Source organism: Triturus cristatus, chromosome 10 (genome assembly GCF_964204655.1).
Source record: "Triturus cristatus chromosome 10, aTriCri1.1, whole genome shotgun sequence".
Classification (NCBI taxonomy): Eukaryota; Metazoa; Chordata; class Amphibia; order Caudata; family Salamandridae; genus Triturus; species Triturus cristatus.
This window is the reverse complement of record NC_140593.1, coordinates 243,180,856-243,201,328: the sequence shown is the minus strand read 5'-3', so window position 1 is coordinate 243,201,328 and position 20,473 is coordinate 243,180,856.

Below are 20,473 nucleotides of genomic sequence, written 5' to 3'. Positions count from 1 at the left end.
CTTTTGAAGCATAATTGGGTGTGGTATTCAACCTGGAAGAGAGGGAAATATGTTTATTTTGTCCCAGTATTTTCAGGCTTGCATGTTAATACCCATTTGAGGAGCAGTAGCTCGAAGGTAGGTGTGGAAATACCAGCTGTAGACACTAATTTCTAGTCACACCTAAATCCACTTATAATCAGGCCATAGGAAGTATATTATAATTGTAACACATTTGGAGGTGTCTTCTGCATCAGGTGTTTTAACCAAGTGAGGTATCAGCTAGGACTGGAATGCAGTGGCGCCCACTTTGGACAAGTAGTAGTAGGGCAGGAGGAGGCGAGGGTTTTATTTAAAAAAATTAATAAATAAACGTTCACTTACCTAACGGGCCGCCACCACTCCTCCCCCCTCTTCTCTTCTGCCGGCAGCACAGAAGCGCACAGGCTCCAGGACTAACCTAGCCAATCAAGACACTGCTGTCACCAGCATGACAGCAGCATTGTGATTGATCTGAGTGGCCTTGTTCGGCGCTCAGACAGGGAGTGGGAGCCTGGGCATGATCTCCAGGCAGCCTTGCAATACAGCCGGGTGGAGATCAAGCTAAGTGCGCATGGTGGTTTGTCCCGCCCAAGACGGCCGGCCAAACCGTCAAACATACTTAAGTGCACATTATACCACTCCTCTTCCCTCTCCCTGTGACACAGCCCAGACCCGCCCTGGCCTAACCTGGCTCGGGCTCCATTGAGAAAAATAAAATTATAACAACGTAACGTTATTAACGTTGCATTATCATTTTATTTTTTATTTTACACTCAGTGAAGCGACACTCAAAAAATTGTTCCATAATTTTATGGTTGCACATGTGTATCTGAAGATGGGTGGTGCTAAAAATCACATTTCAGCAGCTGCAGCTCCTCCATTGAGGCTGATATTGAGCAAAGGACTGCTATTTTGTTAGGACTCTCCTTTTTATCTCTCATAGTAAAACAAATTGTGAACACATATACAACATTGTATGCAGCAGAAAAAAAAGGGTTTATATTAAACAATTGAAAGGCCTACTGCATCAACTGGATATTGTATCTAATTACATATCTGATAAAAAGAGATCTGCAACAAAATTTAGTGAGAATAATAGGTAATTTGTTCCACACAATAATTTACGCATCTCTAATACAAACTTATACAATTAAAAAGATCCTGTTAGGAATATTACTTATGAAGTGATCATGGTGGTTTATGTGTGGCGAAGTAAATATCAAGAGCATCCACATAGATCTGGTTGAAGGTTTCCATGGAGAATTCTGTATTGCGATGTTATCTGAGCCCCTGAGGTGAATAATCCAGTTCATCCGCCCTTTATATGTTTATTTATTTATTTTAAATGTTTTCTATAGCGCAGGCTAGACCTGGGGGAAACAGAGCGCTTTACATGTGCAAAGACAAGGTTACAGGAATTGTTCAAGAGCTCAGTATAACAGTAAGTACAATCAAACACTCCATTGAGGTATAATAAACAGAGACACAGTAACAGCAGATACATTTACATATAGAGTGGCAGAGGGGGTAAAAGGGTTCTGGGCTGAGCTGTGGGTGAGGCAAAAATAAGAAAAGGATAGGCGATGGGAAACCAGGTTGGGGAAGAGGGAGGATGGTCAGCCGGAAGGGATTTTAAGAGGAAGGAGGAAAGGGAAGTCGGAGTAGGAGGGGGAGAGAAGTGTGGGGGAGAGTACAGGGAGAGAGAGAGAAGAGGGGAGAAGTGAGAGGAGGTGAGTGAAGTAGAGGGGGATAAGGATGGAGGCGGCAGAGTGTCCGGTCAGAAGTCTGGTCAAGGACCCCAGTATTTGCTGAGGAGTTGCAGTTTAAGGTCTTTTTTGAAGGCAGTGTAGGAGGGGTTGCAACGCATTCCTTTGGAAGGGCATTCATACGATCGGCGCGTTTCCAGAGAAGGAGCGAGATTGAGTGGTTTTCTTTTTGAGTAAGGGGGGGACGAAGAGGAAAGTGTTAGTGCTCCTCATCGTTCTGGAGCCGCCCACTTTTTTGAGTTTATTTGTGAGGTACAGCGGGGCATTCTGGTGTAGGGTTTTATGTGTGATGCATGCTGTCTTGTAGGAGGATCTACCTTCAACAGGAAGCCAGCTGAGCGCCTTCAGGGCTTGGGAGATGTGGTCAAAACTTGTATGGCCAGTGATAAGCCTGGCTGCTAGGTGGAGCACAGATCTGAGTGGTCTAGGTGGACTCTGTGGGTTCCTGTGAGGATAGCGTTCCCATAGTCGATTTTAGGGAGTACCAGGGATTGGATGCCCCATTTAAAGTCTTTCGGTGTGGTGAAGGGTTTGATTTTCTTCAGGTGACAGAGAGTGAAGAGAGCTCCTTTGGCAGAGTTTTTTATGTGGTCGTTAAGGGTTAGATTTTTGTCAACGGAAATACCAAGTGACTTCACTGAGTTGGTCAAAGAGAGAGAGCAGTTGAGTGCATTAAGGTCAGAGATACAGGCTTGGCTGGGGAGCCCATTGTTTTTAGGGTAGAAGAGGATGATTTCAAATTTCTTAGGGTTAAGCTTGAGATGCTTGGAGTGGATCCAGTATTGGATCTTGTTCAAGGTATGGTTAAGATGAAGTACGTCAGAGTGGGACCTAATCTTATAGTAAAGTTGGGTGTCGTCAGCATATAGATGGTAATTGATTCCAGACTGTTTCAGAATGATGGTAAGAGGTTCCATAAAGAGGTTCAAGAGAGAGGGGGAGAGAATAGAGCCTTGGGGGACGCCTAGGGAAACCAGAGAGGGGTTAGATAGACAGTCGTTCATTTTGATTTGTTGTGTTCTGTGTTGGAGAAATTAGGTGAACAGGTGATCTGTTGACTGGGTGTGAGTGTTTGATTGGTTCTGATGCTCCGTCCATCACCACCCCCTTTTGTACCGCTTTGTTCGCCATAAGTTGGCAGGGTATGCTCAGACGTGAGACCCTTGCTCACTTTGCCACTGGATTCAAGCAAGCCTGGCTGAAGACAGCTGAAATGCCAGAAACCGGTCCTAGGAAGCTTGTTTCCGGTCCAGGGAAGGCATGGCTTGGCACTTCGGGCTGGACTGTTCCCATGAGGCACAGGGTCAGACTGATTTGCATATGGGCATGTCTGAACTGGGGTGGCAGAGTGGGCTACAGCACGGTGATGGATCAAACTCGGATCTGTGGACTGGGTGTGAGTGTTTGATTGGTTCTGATGCTCTGTCCATCACCACACCCTTTTGTACCGCTTTGTTCGCCATAAGTTGGCAGGGTATGCTCAGACGTGAGTCCCTTGCTCACTTTGCCACTGGATTCAAGCAAGCCTGGCTGAAGACGGCTGAAATGTCAGAAACCGGTCCTAGGAAGCTTGTTTCCGGTCCAGGGAAGGCATGGCTTGGCAGTTCAGGCTGGACTGTTCCCATGAGGCACAGGGTCAGACTGATTTGCATAAGACCATGTCTGAACTGGGGTGGCAGAGTGGGCTAAAGAACGGTGATGGATCAAACTCGGATCTGTTGACTGGGTGTGAGTGTTTGATTGGTTCTGATGCTCCGTCCATCACCACCCCCTTTTGTACCGCTTTGTTCGCCATAAGTTGGCAGGGTATGCTCAGACGTGAGTCCCTTGCTCACTTTGCCACTGGATTCAAGCAAGCCTGGCTGAAGATGGCTGAAATGCCAGAAACCGGTCCTAGGAAGCCGGTTTCCGGTCCAGGGAAGGCATGGCTTGGCAGTTCGGGCTGGACTGTTCCCATGAGGCACAGGGTCAGACTGATTTGCATATGGCCATGTCTGAACTGGGGTGGCAGAGTGGGCTAAAGAACGGTGATGGATCAAACTCTGATCTCTTGACTGGGTGTGAGTGTTTGATTGGTTCTGATGCTCTGTCCATCACCACCCCCTTTTGTACCGCTTTGTTCGCCATAAGTTGGCAGGGTATGCTCAGACGTGAGTCCCTTGCTCACTTTGCCACTGGATTCAAGCAAGCCTGGCTGAAGACGGCTGAAATGCCAGAAACCGGTCCTAGGAAGCTTGTTTCCGGTCCAGGGAAGACATGGCTTGGCAGTTCGGGCTGGACTGTTCCCATGAGGCACAGGGTCAGACTGATTTGCATATGGCCATGTCTGAACTGGGGTGGCAGAGTGGGCTAAAGAACGGTAATGGATCAAACTCGGATCTGTTGACTGGATGTGAGTGTTTGATTGGTTCTGATGCTCCGTCCATCACCACCCCCTTTTGTACCGCTTTGTTCGCCATAAGTTGGCAGGGTATGCTCAGACGTGAGTCCCTTGCTCACTTTGCCACTGGATTCAAGCAAGCCTGGCTGAAGACGGCTCAAATGCCAGAAACCGGTCCTAGGAAGGTTGTTTCCGGTCCAGGGAAGGCATGGCTTGGCAGTTCGGGCTGGACTGTTCCCATGAGGCACAGGGTCAGACTAATTTGCATATGGCCATGTCTGAACTGTGGTGGCAGAGTGGGCTAAAGAACGGTGATGGATCAAACTCGGATCTGTTGACTGGGTGTGAGTGTTTGATTGGTTCTGATGCTCTGTCCATCACCACCCCCTTTTGTACCGCTTTGTTCGCCATACGTTGGCAGGATATGCTCAGACGTGAGTCCCTTGCTCACTTTGCCACTGGATTCAAGCAAGCCTGGCTGAAGACGGCTGAAATGCCAGAAACCGGTCCTAGGAAGATTGTTTCCGGTCCAGGGAAGGCATGGCGTGGCAGTTCGGGCTGGACTGTTCCCATGAGGCACAGGGTCAGACTGATTTGCATATGGCCATGTCTGAACTGGGGTGGCAGAGTGGGCTAAAGAACGGTGATGGATCAAACTCGGATCTCTTGACTGGGTGTGAGTGTTTGATTGGTTCTGATGCTCTGTCCATCACCACCCCCTTTTGTACCGCTTTGTTCGCCATAAGTTGGCAGGGTATGCTCAGACGTGAGTCCCTTGCTCACTTTGCCACTGGATTCAAGCAAGCCTGGCTGAAGACGGCTGAAATGCCAGAAACCGGTCCTAGGAAGCTTGTTTCCGGTCCAGGGAAGACATGGCTTGGCAGTTCGGGCTGGACTGTTCCCATGAGGCACAGGGTCAGACTGATTTGCATATGGCCATGTCTGAACTGGGGTGGCAGAGTGGGCTAAAGAACGGTAATGGATCAAACTCGGATCTGTTGACTGGATGTGAGTGTTTGATCGGTTCTGATGCTCCGTCCATCACCACCCCCTTTTGTACCGCTTTGTTCGCCATAAGTTGGCAGGGTATGCTCAGACGTGAGTCCCTTGCTCACTTTGCCACTGGATTCAAGCAAGCCTGGCTGAAGACGGCTGAAATGCCAGAAACCGGTCCTAGGAAGATTGTTTCCGGTCCAGGGAAGGCATGGCTTGGCAGTTCGGGCTGGACTGTTCCCATGAGGCACAGGGTCAGACTAATTTGCATATGGCCATGTCTGAACTGTGGTGGCAGAGTGGGCTAAAGAACGGTGATGGATCAAACTCGGATCTGTTGACTGGGTGTGAGTGTTTAATTGGTTCTGATGCTCTGTCCATCACCACCCCCTTTCGTACCGCTTTGTTCGCCATACGTTGGCAGGATATGCTCAGACGTGAGTCCCTTGCTCACTTTGCCACTGGATTCAAGCAAGCCTGGCTGAAGACGGCTGAAATGCCAGAAACCGGTCCTAGGAAGATTGTTTCCGGTCCAGGGAAGGCATGGCGTGGCAGTTCGGGCTGGACTGTTCCCATGAGGCACAGGGTCAGACTGATTTGCATATGGCCATGTCTGAACTGGGGTGGCAGAGTGGGCTAAAGAACGGTGATGGATCAAACTCGGATCTGTTGACTGGGTGTGAGTGTTTGATTGGTTCTGATGCTCCGTCCATCACCACCCCCTTTTGTACCGCTTTGTTCGCCATAAGTTGGCAGGGTATGCTCAGACGTGAGTCCCTTGCTCACTTTGCCACTGGATTCCAGCAAGCCTGGCTGAAGACGGCTGAAATGCCAGAAACCGGTCCTAGGAAGCTTGTTTCCGGTCCAGGGAAGGCATGGCTTGGCAGTTCGGGCTGGACTGTTCCCATGAGGCACAGGGTCAGACTGATTTGCATATGGCCATGTCTGAACTGGGGTGGCAGAGTGGGCTAAAGAACGGTGATGGATCAAACTCGGATCTGTTGACTGGGTGTGAGTGTTTGATTGGTTCTAATGCTCCATCCATCACCACCCCCTTTTGTACCGCTTTGTTCGCCATAAGTTGGCAGGGTATGCTCAGACATGAGTCCCTTGATCACTTTGCCACTGGATTCAAGCAAGCCTGGCTGAAGACGGCTGAAATGTCAGAAACCGGTCCTAGGAAGCTTGTTTCCAGGCCAGGGAAGGCATGGCTTGGCAGTTCGGGCTGGACTGTTCCCATGAGGCACAGGGTCAGACTGATTTGCATATGGCAATGTCTGAACTGGGGTGGCAGAGTGGGCTAAAGAACGGTGATGGATCAAACTCGGATCTGTGGACTGGGTGTGAGTGTTTGATTGGTTCTGATGCTCTGTCCATCACCACCCCCTTTTGTACCACTTTGTTCGCCATAAGTTGGCAGGGTATGCTCAGACGTGAGTCCCTTGCTCACTTTGCCACTGGATTCAAGCAAGCCTGGCTGAAGACGGCTCAAATGCCAGAAACCGGTCCTAGGAAGCTTGTTTCCGGTCCAGAGAAGGCATGGCTTGGCAGTTCAGGCTGGACTGTTCCCATGAGGCACAGGGTCAGACTGATTTGCATATGGCCATGTCTGAACTGGGGTGGCAGAGTGGGCTAAAGAACGGTGATGGATCAAACTCGGATCTGTTGACTGGGTGTGAGTGTTTGATTGGTTCTGATGCTCCGTCCATCACCACCCCCTTTTGTACCGCTTTGTTCGCCATAAGTTGGCAGGGTATGCTCAGACGTGAGTCCCTTGATCACTTTGCCACTGGATTCAAGCAAGCCTGGCTGAAGACGGCTGAAATGCCAGAAACCGGTCCTAGGAAGCTTGTTTCCGGTCCAGAGAAGGCATGGCTTGGCAGTTCGGGCTGGACTGTTTCCATGAGGCACAGGGTCCGACTGATTTGCATATGGCCATGTCTGAACTGGGGTGGCAGAGTGGGCTATAGAACGGTGATGGATCAAACTCGGATCTGTTGACTGGGTGTGAGTGTTTGATTGGTTCTGATGCTCCGTCCATCACCACCCCCTTTTGTACCGCTTTGTTCGCCATAAGTTGGCAGGGTATGCTCAGACGTGAGTCCCTTGCTCACTTTGCCACTGGATTCCAGCAAGCCTGGCTGAAGACGGCTGAAATGCCAGAAACCGGTCCTAGGAAGCTGGGTGTGAGTGTTTGATTGGTTCTGATGCTCCGTCCATCACCACCCCCTTTTGTACCACTTTGTGAACCAATTAAGGACCTGACCATTAAGGCCAAAGCGGGACTTGAGCGAGTTGAGTGGGGAATTGTGGTTGACTGTATCAAAGGCAGCTGAGAGGTCAAGGAGAATGAGTAGGCAGGATGCACCGCTGTCATGGGAAGAGTGGATGTCATCGACAATATTTAGCATCGCGGTTTTAGTGCTGCAGCTTTTTCTGAAGCTGAATTAAGGGGTCTAGAAGGTTTAAGTTGTTAATGTGTTTATCTAGTTGAAGCAAAGCACATTTTTCCAGGGCTTTGGAAAGAAGTGGTAGGTTAGAGATAGGGCGGAGGTTGTTCAGGTCATTAGGGTCTGAGGTGGGATTTTTAGGGAAAGGTGTGATTTGACCGAGTTGAAGTGAGTCCGGGACACAACCTGTGGAGAAGGATGTGTTGATGATGGTGGTCCAGTAAGGGGCAATAATGTGGTTGAGATTCTGGATAAGACTAGAGGGGATAGGGTCTTTGGTGTGTGATGACTACTTAGGTTTGATGATGATGTTAAAGACTTCGAGCTCCGGCACGGGGTGGAAGTTAGTCCAAGATGCATTGTTTTTCAGTTGCAGGGGGGGAAAGGCTAGATTCTGGGGGGATAGTAGATAGAGGGATAGTGGAAGGGGTCAGGACAGAAGGATCGTTTAGTGTAGTGTCAGTGACAAAATGGGAGTTGGGTGGGATCTCAGTTAGAAGAAGTTGGCAATTTCCACAGATCTAATTGTTGAGGCAGTAAGTTTAAGGGGGCTGTGGATGTTTTGTTGCGAACAATGTTAAATAGTTCTCTGGGTCTGTTTTTGGCACAATCGAGTTGTGTTCAGAAAAAGGTGGCCTTTTCCTTGAAAATGTGTTTTTTATAAGATGATCTAGCAGCCCGGAGATAGGTAAGGTGGGTGGGGGCGGTGTGTTGTCTCCGTGATCTTTCAGTCAGCCTTTCGTCATTGAGGTCAGAGTTAAACCAAGTTTTTGATGGAATGGTTCTTTGCTTTTTTAGTTTGGGAGGGGCTAGGAGGTCAACAACCTCATTGGCAGTCCTGTTGAAAAGTTTGGTGAGCTCATTTGCATCTTGGGACAGAGGGGTGAGAAGAAGTTGAGCTTGTAGCTTAGACTCGAGTTCGCCAGGAAGGATTTGATTGAGGTTTCCGGTCCATTTCATGGGTATGTAATTTTTAATAGGGGTGGAGGGGAGCGGATTCGATCTTGAACAGGATGAGGTGATGGTCAGACCAGTCAATGGGGAGGATGCTGGAGATGGAAGCCAGGTCTTTATTGGAAATGATGGCATCGAGAGTGGCACCTTTGGTGTGAGTGGGCGAGTGACAAAGTTGAACAAGGCCATTGATCTCTAGAAGATTGATGAGATGGGTAACTGTGGGGTCAACAGCATTGTTCCAGTGGATATTAAAGTCTCCTAGGAAGAGCTTTTTCGAGTTGGAGAGAGAGGATTGAGAAAGAAGGTCGATAGTTCCTCAGCAAAGGGAAGTGGATCACCCGGATAGTGGTAGATGTTATGTAGGCAAATTGGGGGAAACCCCTGTATAGTGAGTTCGGCGCCAAGATATTCAAAGGTTAAGTGGTCAGAGTTTTTAACACAGGAGTTGCAGTTTATTTTTGTAAATAATAGGCTAGGCCACCTCCAATTCTGTCTGATCTGTCTTTCCTAATGATAGAGTAGACAGGGGGAGGGTGACTAGGTCAAGGATGGCCGTTGAGTGGTCATTAAGCCAGGTTTCTGTAAGGAAGGAGATGTTGATGGATTCACTGAGGAGGGTTTAGGATATTTCAGTTGCGTGTCGGACGGCTGAGTGGCAGTTGATGAGCATGCAGGAGAGGGGTTTAGGGTTGGTTTTGGTGGTCAGGCATGTGTGTATGGTGGTAAGTTGGGCTGGGGGTCTGGGCAAGATGGGAAAGGGGGGGGATTTTGCTCGTTCCCAAAATCACTGGGATGCTGGAATTAGGGAGGGTATTATGATTTTTTTAATGCCACTTAATCATACATAAATGCATACATATATTGTGACTCTGATCATCACAAAACGGCAGGCTGACTATACTTAGACTCATTACTGAAATTGGAATTTTAACCAAACTCTTATACATACTGAAAAAATGCAATATTTGTTAGAGATGTGTGTGCAAGCTTTTAGCAGTAATAACATGTTTTTTGTGAGTTGCATACATAGGCCTTTGCCACACGAGGGTTTAAGGGCAAGCAATTATCATATGTATGTGTCCGCATTAACGACACAACGCACATTGGCATTTTAACAGGGTGTTGCTTTTTGTAATTTCTTTCGGGTAGCCGTGTACAGCGGTTCATAATAATCATTATTCATTCACTTGAGGCATTTAAATTTAAATTCACATTTTACATGAAAGGTGGGTTTGTCATACTGTTATCTTTCTGGGCTATATATTGGCAGATATGTGTTACAAATGCCCGCAAGAACACGTGCATAATTGGACCGATCACGCGTTTACTTTAGCTGGTACACATTTTTGGTTTTTGTGCACTTATGCGTACGGGTTGGACCATCCCATTGAGGCTTAGTAGTTGTATAGTCCCTTGAACCTTCTTATATCCCCCCAAGTACTGGGATCCGTGACTTATAGAATGTTATTTTCTGTCTTTTTTTTTGATCAATAGAGTCTTTTGTGGTGCCCTTATCAAGGAGGCATCCGCCTGCACACGAGACACTCCAAACATTAGGAGTGCGACTGGAAACCCTATGTTCACGCTATAGGCTCTTTATTCTGAGACGGGCCACCCACGATATAAGTAGTGGACCTACTGTGAGATTGAGATACATTCTTGAGTACGGTATGTGTTCCTATATTTTCATGTTTGTCATGTTTTAGATTTCACCCACTTGGTTGCTTATAAATATAAGGCATTTGTAATGTGCCTGCATTTTAACAGGAATAGTGAGTCAACACCAGTTTAAGTATACTTATGTATTTACTAAATACTACATTTTATTGATTCTTGAGCTTTCTTATATGCATTCTTATTTTTCATTCTTCCTTGCCTCATGAAAAATATATACAGTGATGGACTGCTTGAAAAGTCTGCATTTACATGATTGCGTCATAAAAAATACACACAGTGATTTATTTTTGAAAAGCCCGCATTTATATGATTGCGATGGAGAATCAATGGCAGACTACGCATAATATGTCTTGGGATTGTATGGGGTGAATAGTCTCTTTTGAGATATAGGCAGATTTCAGTATTTGAATAGTTTTTTTTTTTTAGGTATTTATGTTGTGTATACACATTTTAACAGCCTGATCTTTTGTTGTTTGTTATGATGTTGGAACGTGTTGTGTATTTATATCTGTGTTCAATGATACACGCAAATGGTGTTTGGATTTAGAGTCTATTGTATAACTCAAACATGTGTTACACTGTGATGTTGTATTGTTTTACATAATTGTGTTTACATGTATTGTGTCATCTTTCTTTGTAGTTGGTCCTGTGTTGGTTTATATTTCTTATCTATGTGTTTCTATACTCCTTTCAGCCCTGACGAAGTTCAATTCTTTGAACGAAACACGTTGGCTGAGACGTTCTTCTGGTTGGAAAACCGCAATAAAGACTTTTTCTATAAACAGAATTGACCACTTGGTGTGATTACATTTGACTATTTGGTGGTGCACTGCTCCAATTACTTTACAATACTTTCTAATACAAGAATGCATGATTATGTATGGGAAAGCGCTTTGAAGTGGCTGCAATGCGGCATGGTGGCGCTGTAAAACAGACTACAAGCTAATAAATAACTATAACAAGCATTTGCAATGCAATAGGTCTCGCATTTACGCAAGTTTGAGCTATTGGCATTGTAATTGTCATTGCCTTTTATTTACATAGATAAAAAGCATTGTCATTTACAATGCTAATAGCTTAAACTCTTACAAATGCGAGACCTATTGCATTGCAAATGCTTGTTTTGTTTGGCAGGGATCACAATATTGTTGTGTGATACCAAACTACAAAAAAGTCCCATTCAGAATATCAGCTAGCACTTTATCACAAAGGTATTTTGTAGATGCGGAGCTAAGAATAGTAAATCACAAGGTAAGCAGATGCAGTGCTTAATTTGAGCCTGTGGTTTCCAGTGCTTGGTACCAGCAATTAATTGTCAGCAACGGCACTTATAACAGTCTGCCACATGGGGGCACCGTTTGTCTACTTTCAAGATGAACACAACAATCATTGTTTATTAGTTCAATATACATTAAAAGTGACTAATACCTGATGTCCAAGACATTCTTACAGCTTTGACGGCCTGGAATAGTCTGAATTATTACATTTCTGGGAGTTAGAACGTTAATAGTTGTGTTGGTTCAGTCATTGGCAGCGATGTTTGGAGCAATGTGTTGTGCAAGCTGCAGCGGGCTCCCGATGGGGGCCCTGGCACTTAAGTTTTTACAAATTAAGCACTAAGTAGATGCGGATGAAAGAATAGTGAATCTTAACGTCCCTCTTTATATTTATCTTCAATATATGGCGACGCCAGGCATTGCTCATGGAATACTTTTGTAAGTCGATATTTCGACCACAGTTTGGGGATGTATGCCCAGGTCTTGCCATTGGGTGGTGACAGCTCTGTGCTTCCACGCGCCTTTGTCATTAAAGAAAAGCTGTACGATTGTTGATGGGCAGAGCTTCCTAGCGCTTGAAAGAATACTCCAGGGTTAAGGTGCTCTGATAGTGACCGCCACATGTGCATTGGCTGCAGGGTCTGATGCGATGTCTGCAGCACGTACACCCTTCCCAATCACTGCAGAAACTGGTGACAGACACGCACGTCCGCGGAGCCATCCGTCAGCTCCAGCGCCCACCCTCCCCGTGCCAGGCTGCAGGTGCTGCGGCTCATTCATGACACTCCACTGCTGCCCGTGTGAGCTGGCAGAGAGGGAGCGGGGTTGCAGGGGCAGGGGGGCACCCTGCAGGGCTGGAAAGGGGCACCTACAGCGAGCCATCGTGCACGGCTGAACAGGTGGCACCCTCAGTGAGAACCGGGCATGAGTGGAAAGTAGACCCTCGGGGTGAGAGTCGTGCAGGGGCGGGGAGGAGACGCCTTCAGTGAGTGCCGATCAGGGAAGCCTCGCGGGGAGCCTCGTGTCAGCTCCTAGGGTCGAGCGGTGGCTGCGCAGGCATGCTGACATGCACACGTAGGGACAAAACAATGCGCGCGCGTGTGCACAAAGATGGCGTCGGGCTGTCCACATGCGCGTGCATTTTTTTGTCCCTACGCATGCATGTTTACCATTGTGAATGGCGAGAGCAGCCATTTCTGTCCATCGGTAAGCGCGTGCATTCAGCTTTGGCTGGATTGATTACAAAAGGTGCTCTCCATGGCGTGCAGCGCATGCGCTGCGTTTCGCCAGGCGAGACCTAAAAAGGCAACTACCATGTCTGCACTGCGGTTACTTCATAAGTGTTTTAACTCACCTGGCACAGCAACTAATCATGAGCTCCCGGCCTCTTAGAGGTTCCAAATTTAGAATGTTTTCCCAGAACACAAAGGTCAATGAACTGCGCGGCGCTATTTTCTCTCTCAGTATCTGTAGGGGTCCCGCTGCTCGGCATCTTATCTGCTCTATTCATGGCGCCGAAGGTGCTGAAAGCTGCAGCACAAACAGAGAGAGCTGTTTAGACTTGCAGCGGCCGGCGCGGACCCTTGTTGTGACTGGGCGGGTTCTAAAAAGCCCGTTTCGAAGGCTGTGACATCCTGTTTACAATGCGACACGAGGGAAGACACAACGTATTTTATTTGTGTTCGCGGTCCGTACTTGGGAACTTCTGGTCAGGTCGGTAGAGCCGTCAAAGTGCTATTTAAAGTTACCCTTTCTGGGCGCTGCAGGATTCCATTACCAGCGCCAACATGAGCGGTCTGCACGCCACGGCTGCATCCCATCTGCACCCAGGGCCAAAGCATCTCTGGGCTGCTGAGAGCAAACGTTTCTTGTATTGTCAGAAATTGTTTTATCTTAGTGTTTACTATCGGAAACGTTAAGGGGCGCTAATAATTTAGGCAGCAATAGTTGACTGAAACTGAAACATCACTATAGTTCTTCCTGTGTTGGCGTTTGTTTCACCTTAAAGAGAAACTAGTCTCTTGTCAACCTTAAAGAAGAACAAGAGAGTGCTTTAGTAGAGAGACCCCCTCGAAGAAGGCTAGAAGCATCCACCTAGAAAAGTAAGGGGCACCACCAGGACTGCATGAGGTGTAAGCCCCTGTGTGGGTCCAAGGAGCAACACAGGCCCCAGCTGAAAAAAATCCAGATTATGTGGGTGGACATCTCCCCCTTTCACAATCAATCCATCCCCTCCCTCCATTCATCTATGGAATGACAAGACTTGTTGTGTAATGAAGACAATCAGGAGGCCTGGAGAAGTCAGCCCCGCAGATCTCACGCAGGGGCCATCTTCTCCCAACAAGGACTCTTTGGCCATTAAGGATTCTGATGTGAGGACCAACATAGAAGGCTGAATGGCTTCAGTCTCTGGACTATCAAGAGGGCTCTGAAAATGTCTCACCCTCGCCCCCGTAGGTGGGACACGTCCTCCAAAATCAGGTCCTGCCCATTAGGATGGGGCTCCATGAAATGCTTAGGCATTGCTTTGATCCCTTGAGTTATCTGCAGACTGGACTGCTGAGTACAATGTGGCGGCAGAAGGAGGGGGAGGGGGGGGGGAGGGGTGTCAGCATTAGCCTAAGTTGAGTATCGAATAGAGGGGTGCAATACTTTTTTCTCTGTGGCCCCTTTTGACAAGTTGCCCTGGACGCTAAGATCCCTCAAGATCCAGAAATTGGAGTGAGTAGCTCATGTCATCTCAGTCTCAGTGATGGGACCCAGCATCAGTAACTGCTACTTACCCAACAAGTGTACTGTGGGTTGAAGCCGGAGCCGTCCCACTCACACCCAAGGACATGGAGTGTCAGGCGATGCTAAATCGTCAATGAGGGGGTACATTCTCCCTTTAAATCTGGGATGTGAGGGGGCCACAAGGTGAACTGGATTCTTGTCTCACTTGATATTGGGCCCTGTGGTCACAAACTGTTGTCAAAGTAGATACATGTCAAATAGATCACTACACCTAGCATCACATATCTCCATTTAGGGTGCAACTAATTCTATCCCTATGTTATCGTAAGATACTGGCTTCCTCCACCTTCATATGGTGTAGCTTAGCTGTGTGTGTCTGGCTGCAGGTGTCTGTACAGAGGTGATCTCAGTTTATCAGAGCATCCAACAGGGCACTACTAATATTATGATTGATATTTTTCACAATTTTGGTTTGTTTGAATGTATAAGCATTTGTTTTTATCCTCAGTGTAAGGAATACGTTTTATATACTATTAATAGTGAATCTGCAAATATCGTAAACATTATATAATATCAACTCCTTTTTGGAAATGTGAGTCATCCTTTCCCAAAAGCATTAGGATAAGATGAATCACATTTTCAAAAAGAAACTTACATTGCATTTCATGTGCGAGTTATGGTTTGTGGCTCTAACCATAACTTGTGGCCTTCAGTGCTTTCCGTTTTAATTCATAACCATAATTGCACCTTACCTGTGTTTTTTAAGTGAATTTCCAAGGTTTTTTAAAACATATGTCAATGTGTTGTAACAAGGCTAAGGCTAACCATAACTTTGGGTGTTTTTATTGCACAAATTGCAATGTGGTAAATAGACACATATTACATAGGCAACTAAAATAGCAAAATACAAATATATTTACATTGCCTCACATGTCTTCTGGCATGATTCCTTGTGCTTATTAAGTGTCTATCCTGAAAGTGTTTTAGTAGGATTCTCCAAGCAATATGGTGAACCCTTATGGACTTCTTGAATGCTTGCAGGGATATCGTGAGGAGTTCTATATAAAGACCAAGAAAGAGAAAATAACATCCATGGGAAAAAGAATAATGTCGTGTGTCCATAAACTAAGAAAACCTACAGAATATGGATATAGACAATCCAAGATTGCGTAACATTATCAGTCCCAGCTATCTAAAACCCAAATCTGGAGAATTGACTTAGTTGCACACACTTAATATGGGCTCATATAAGTGTGGTAATTGCAGCATGTGCAAATTAGCCCTACATGGTAAACTGGAGTTTGAATATAATGGGTCTATTAAATATCAAATCAAACAACATATAGACTGTTCTACTAAATTTGTAGTATATGTTATCATATGCAAGTGCAAGAAAACCTACATCGGGAGCACTATATGATGCCTTAAAGGTCGCATAGCAGAACATTTGAGAGCATTACGCAATCGGGATGCTAGGTATCCTATAGTGACACATACCCTCAAATGTATGGAACAAAAAATTAAGCTGTCCTTTCCGTTCCATGGTGTTCAGGCGATACCATATGATAGTAGAGGGGGAAATAGAGAACTAAAAGTGCGACAATGTGAAGCCCGATGGATTCTTAAATTACACGTAGTAGAAATGGGCATTAACATTGATTCAGAGCTACAATATTTCCTGGGTACATGAAATTGTAGTTACCCAGGCAGGGATACATGTTTTTAATCTGTAACACCTTACTGCATATATTAATTTAGTGTATGTTTGTAATGCCCGGGTTTCATTCTACATGTTTGATGATACCTGCTGCCTAGGATAAGTGGGACGCTTTGGGGTCTCCCTATGAGTTAATTTCTGTACTTTAGATGTGTAGGAAAATGTAAGTACAATGTCGGTTCCCAATATGTTATACTGTACTAAGATGAGAAATGTGGTTGGCCTGTTATGTTCTAGCACTACTGTCATTAAGCTAATATTGTACATGACTTTTTGTGATAAATTGTACAAATTCATGATTATTGAACTCGTGACACAGTGGGGGATTTCCGGCTGGGTCCCCCAATAGGTTAATGCGTATCTTCAGAACATTGATATGTCTTGTTAGTTTCTGATGAATTAATGTTTGTTCTTGGTACAAATACATGTGTGATGTCTGTCACTCCCCCTATCCATGGCAATGAATATTTAATGTTTCTTAAATTGTTTTTGGATGGAACCAATCTATCCTTGTCTATATAATCATCTCTCCCTCGTTTTAGACTTTTATGAGAATACTTCTTCCATTTCTGATCTGCACAATTGCTATCCTTACTTTAGGAATCTGGGAACTTCCCTGAATATTCGCTTGAGACCGCCTCTTGGATCGTTCAGACATGATTTGTTTATTGTTCACCTATATACAGCATCTTGGTTGCTATAACTTATGGATTGGTTAATCTGGATGCCTGTGTTAGCTCACCATTGAACTCTAATCATTGCCAGAGGATCCTTTTGATTATTCAGTCTTGACTTTGGTATTAGTGAAATATTTTAAATTGCAATAGGAAGTGTGGTATACGATTGATACTTTTTGTGTATCTTGCTGGATGCACTTGGTCTCAACTATTTTACTTTTGAGGTGACTTTCCACTTTTACTTCCTGGCGATAATTAGGCCTATTTCTCTTTTAATATATATTTTGTTTTTTTATATAAAGCTGCTACCGTAATAATTTTTTAAATAAATTTACAAGCCTTAGGTGGCACATTGAGCATTGTGTTGACGACCTAGGGCACTTAAGAGTGTACCAGTCCATCTAACGAGTTGTTAGTACAGTTCACTGCGATTTGCTTTAGAAAACTATAGGATTACTTTCTCATGATGTTTTACTTTTGTAGGAATCATGCTTAATTTTGTAAATATTATCTGCTGATTATTGAATTATTATTATAATAGGCCTTTTCCAACTCCAATATGGTGCATTTTTTTGCTGTTTGGTGGCCGAGCGCATTGAATAATCCGTCTTTAATGCTCATTACCTGTATGCAGCTTAAAATGACTATTCCAAGATAGCGCCTATGTAACACGCCGAAACTTTGATACAGAAAGGAGTACTCTCCGCTTCGTTCTTCCTATACTATAGGTACGTTGTATAGTACAATAGTGCTTGCAAATATCTTGTATCGTTTCATTTAATATAATATGATTTACTAGTTAGTTAATACAGTGCTCGCTCTTTTCGCTTTTTTGCTTTCCCGTTTTTTGCTTGTAATAAGGGGCTTTTACTTATGTCTCTCGGGGACTGGGACTTTTGGTTATGCGCTGTCATTGATATATCTGGGCTATATCAATAGCTTTGTGTTTCAACTTACTAAGATTGGAACAGTCTTAACAGAACGTTCTCATTTATTACTCTGCTTAGATCGCCTACCGCAGTTTTGAAGATTGTTTCTCCTCTAATTTGGAGGTCGCATTGATGCACTGAATATTTGTACATTAGTGGTGAGTGTTTTATCGTATTATTTACTTACTCAGAGAGGGTGCTTAATAATTGACTGTTTTTCATCTAATTGGAACTTTAATATATATCATTTTATACTTGTGGGTTAGTTTGTAGGACTTTGCCATATTTGAGATGTCAGCAATATTGAAGTGTGGCTGAATTTGTGGATACTTGAGTTCTGGGGTGAGCTTTCAACTTGTTTCTTGAATTGTTATATCCATATTCTTTAGGTTTTCTTAGTTTATGGACACACAACATTATTATTTTTTCCCATGGATGTTATTTTCTCTTTCTTGGTCTTTATATAGAACTCCTCACAATGGCACTACACTTTGGGGTGTTTAAGGTTGTCGTGATCCAACTGGTCTCTTCACCAATATTTTAGTTAAGGTCTACCCTGTTTTGCTCTCACTATATTGGTGTCTGTGGTGGATTCTTCACGTGGTGTTCTTTCTCTTGTGCATTGAGTTGGTGATGGTTCTGTTTGTGGTACGTGTATTCAAAAGTAATTTGTGCATTTGTCTGTTGTAGCTCTGATGAAGTCTGAGGTTATGGGCCTATATATGAAACACGTTTTGACTCAACCTGTGGCTACCTGTTATACTGAAGGAGTGAAGCACATTGTATTTGAATATATATGAAAATTGAATAAACCATCATGAAAATGGACTAAGAAGACTACTACTCGGACTGATTACTTTTTTGCTTCTGTGAATCTGGCTCAGGACTTTGACTTTTGTTTTTGCTATTTGAGTGTGGACTTGTCTGCACTCTGTTAACAACGAGGGGCAGTCGTTGCTCAAATTCCTTGGAGCACTATCATAGATGAAGTTAATATTACTGTTCCCTAATACACAGTAGCATCACCATGCGCCGCCTATATACCCCTACGGCCCTCCTGTTGTTTTAATGCTTGCAGGGAGATGAGAGTACTTAGGTTTAGGTAGTTCATAGGGTTGGGAGTGAGATTTCTCTAAATTATTTTTTTATTTTCCCTCATCGTCGTCTGTCGACTCCCTCTCAACCCTGGCCCACTGCTCTTACCTGCACCAGCCGCAGCTGCCCAAGACCTAGATCCTGGCAGACCGCTGAGATTGTGCTGATATTTAAAACAGGTAGTAAAGACGACCCTGGGAACTATAGACCAATCAGTCTTATCGATGCTTCAAAGAATTGTTTTTGGAGTCTTATCCTAGGGAAACTCATGGAGAGGGCAGCTGTCTATCATTCACAGGCACAGATCCCTCCCTTTCCCATTCCTCACCAGTAGGAGTGGATACTAGCACGTGTGACTTGGTGCCTTGTCCTCAGTAATGGTAAGTGTTATAATGGTAATCTTGTGTTATGTATATTGTGCTGAAACCTTTGGTCATGCGAACCTCCCCCACTGTGGCATCACAGGCCCTTTCTGCTGGCCCCTTTAAAAGTAGAACCGCTCTATTTGTTTCCCCGCGAAAGATTCTGCTGAAACTGGCTCTTCTTTTCCTGCAGCCCCGTTTGTATAAACACGCCCAGCACAGTGTATTAAAGGCCATGTTCCCTCTTTATGAATTGCTTCCCAGAGGAAAACACTTTGCACTCTTGCTTTTCTTTTTTTTTTCTTTAACCACTTTTAAAATGTATCTCCCTCTAAATGGTTTGTTATTCACTACACAATTAAGCAGTTGTGATTTGTGGTATTAATTGAAAAATGTAATACAAGAGGACAAAGTTTGTGCTAGCTCCTAACTGACACGTGTCTTTGCGATGAATGTCAGTCGTGTTTTTTTCACAACGTTGCCCGCTTAAATTGAAATGCACAGGGTTACCAATCTCACATGACACACATGCAAAGGTAGGACAGATGCTTGACTGCACTGTCAATAACAAGTTCTTCAGAGTGGAGACAACACGGGATAAAACTACAGATTGTTTAAGGCTTTTGAGTAGAAAATGGGCCTGGGTGGGCCTTGTGACTCCTATCTGCTCTCTTCTCAGTATTAGAACATTCTGGCCAACAGCCCCAAAAAAGACAATGTAACTAACATTTTCTGAAAATTAGTATAGTAAAAGTTACATTTTGTGGAGCAACAGTCCAGTGTGGAAGATGAATGGGCCCATTGACATGCATAGCTGAGACTCACTGTTACAAGCAAATGTCAGCAGCAAGTGCTAAACCCTCTGCGCTATCTTATGTGTCTGTTGAATGATCTTTCTGAATGTCAGCTGATCACTCCTAATTGCATTCAATCATCTACTAGCGTGGACTAAATTTAGAGCCTTATACTTTTTTTTTTTACCTAAGACACTTGTTCCAAACCCTTGAGCACACCTGACATAAAGCGTACCAATTTTAATGATCTTCTTCATTTCAATAATCAATATAGGGCCATATTATCAAAATCCTCATTTGCGATTCTCAAATCGCGATTTTTTGCGAATCGCTATTTGAGAATCGCAAAATGCTATGTATGTAGGATTTGCAATAAATTTTGCGAATTCTACATATTCCTTAATTGCGAATCTCAAATTGCGATTCACAATTAAGGAATACCTCCCCACTCATTCCTATGGGCCTAGAGGCCCAAAAGAATGAATGGGAAGACATTCTCAATTTGCTATTAGCAATTAGAGAATCGCTAATTGAGAATGCAATTTCAAGGGTGCAAGGGTGTCAAAAGGACACCCTGTTGCATCCCTGAGATAAGCATGGGTGCACATGTGGCACACATACATTAGGGCATGTATGTGATTCACA